Genomic DNA, 2500 nt, shown 5'->3' with positions numbered 1-2500 from the left:
TTTTTTTTTTCCTTACAAGTCATTTATTTTTGTAAGATCACTGTTTTAATATATAAACTTTGAGTATTTTTCCATAGCATATAAGTGTATGGTCTTTAAATACTACTTACAATTGTGAATGTAAGGTGTATTTGCCAAATTGTGTCGTTAGCTAGTTATTAACTAGGATATAAGTTAGAAATAATGTGTTGGTGATTGTCACCACGTGGCATGGCAAGCAAGTCCAAACATATGTGTGTCACGTGGCATACAAGGTCAAGGACACTAAACTCTAACTATGAGAACAAGCCAAAGGGCATGCCACGTGTCAATGTGACACATTGAAAACCATAAAACTCAGAACAAACCAAAGCACATGCCACGTGTCAATGTGGCACACATTGAAAACCATAAAACTCTATGAGAACAAACCAAAGGGCATGCCACGTGTCAATGTGGCACACATTGAAAACAATAAAACTCTATGAGATCAAACCAAAGACCATGCCACGTGTCAAAATAAAACTCGGATATATCCAGGGCTAGACACATCCAGGGCCGGACATGTCGGGGGCCCGACATATCGGGTGCCCGACATATCGGGTGCCCGACATGTCCGGGGCCAGACATGTCCGGGCCCGGATATATCCGGGGCCTGACATGTCCGGGTGCCCGACATGTCCGGGGCCGGACATGTCCGGGCCCGGATATATCCGGGGCCCGACATGTCCAGGGCCGGACATATTGGGGCCCGGATATATCCGGGGCCCGACATATCGGGTGCCTGACATGTCCGGGGCCAGACATGTCCGGGCCCGGATATATCCGGGGCCTGACATGTCCGGGTGCCCGACATGTCCGGGGCCGGACATGTCCGGGCCCGGATATATCCGGGGCCCGACATGTCCAGGGCCGGACATATTGGGGCCCGGATATATCCGGGGCCCGACATGTCTGGGGCCCGACATATCGGGTGCCTGACATGTCCAGGGCCAGACATGTCCGGGCCCGGATATATCCAGGGCCTGACATGTCCGGGGCCGGACATGTCCGGGGCCCGATATCTCTGGGTGCCCGACATGTCCGGGGCCCGACATATCGGGTGCCCGACATGTCCGGGGCCCGGATATATCTGGGGCCCGACATGTCTGGGGACCCACATATCTGGGCCCGGACATGTCCGGGGCCTAAGGTATGCCACGTGGCATACAAGTGCAGAAGAGGTATTTTCCAATGTTATGTCACGTGGCATGCAACCTCCAAGATGCCACCTTTCCAAGGGTTTGCCACGTGGCATCCATAGGTACCACCTCTCCAAGGGTTTGTCACGTGGCATGCAACCTCCAAGATGCACCTTTCCAAAGGTTTGCCACGTGGCATGCAACCTCCAAGATGCACCTTTCCAAGGGTTTACCACGTGGCATCCATAGGTACCACCTCTCCAAGGGTTTGTCACATGGCATGCAACCTCGAAGATGCCATCTTTCCAAGGGTTTGCCATGTGGCATCCATAGGTACCACCTCTCCAAGGGTTTACCACGTGGCATGCAACCTCCAAGATGCCACCTCTCCAAGGGTTTGGCACGTGGCATGCTATAAGTACATAAAAGTATGCCACGTGGCATGCCACCTCATCCAAACCATCCGTCTGAATGCCACCTTCTAAAAGGTATAGCTCATGGCATATAAATTGCTCAAAATGTATGCCACGTGGCAAACCCTACCCTACCCTAAACCCTAAACCCTACGCTTGCACATGGCATAGTGTTGCGTTCCATACATTGAGCCAGTGTGCCATCTTTAGAGCACGTGGAATAACACGTGGCGATATAAGTTACTACGAAAAAAAACAACTCAAAAACATCCAACTTTAGCCGAAATATGAGTTGGCAACACTACATTTACTACCATGACACCAAGCTCGAAATATGTCACGTGACTCTTACCTTGAAAAACCACTAAAAACGGCACATGTTACATGGCATGAACAGTGTGCCACGTGTCATCCGCTCCTAGGAGTCGTCTCGTGACACTCGGAAAAAAAAAGTAAGAAAAAATGACCACTTTTTCATTGTTGATGTTGCAGAAGTCGCAGCACTTCCAGATTCTAAGCCCGAACACTAATACATGCTGTGGGGTGAAAGCCCAAAGCGTGTGTCTCCCAGGGGGGGGGGGCTGTGGGGGATTCCAAAAGTATAGTAGGGATAGTGTGGGTGTTGGAGGTCGGGTAGCCGAGGTGGAGTCCGAGTTGAACTCGGAGTCCGAGTCCGGGTCCGAATCCGGGCGAGCGAGTGCTCTTCACGTGGTATACTGCGTGCGGGGCGAGCTCAAAGTGGGCTTTGGCTTCTGGCTTTGGCTCGTGGCTCTGCTTTTGCTACCTGCAACATCACACTCCCTGCTCGCCACCACAATGCGCATTGGGACGGGTCCTGGTGAAAGCCGGGAGACTCGGATCTTTGCGTGCGGTGGTGGTGGGCTGGCTGGCAGTTAATCCTCCTGATGTGGGGTGGTGTGTGCCTTT

General features: G+C 51.9%; 1 pseudogene; it reads left to right on the top strand.

Annotated features, from left to right (window-relative positions):
* Position 1, top strand: part of LOC112340653 — a 119-nt pseudogene extending 118 nt beyond the window's left edge.
* The last annotated feature ends 2499 nt before the right edge of the window (positions 2-2500 follow it).

This window comes from Selaginella moellendorffii, unplaced genomic scaffold (genome assembly GCF_000143415.4).
Source record: "Selaginella moellendorffii unplaced genomic scaffold, v1.0 SELMOscaffold_68, whole genome shotgun sequence".
Classification (NCBI taxonomy): Eukaryota; Viridiplantae; Streptophyta; class Lycopodiopsida; order Selaginellales; family Selaginellaceae; genus Selaginella; species Selaginella moellendorffii.
The sequence above is the reverse complement of the archived record's forward strand: the minus strand, read 5'-3'. Positions and strand labels throughout refer to the sequence as shown.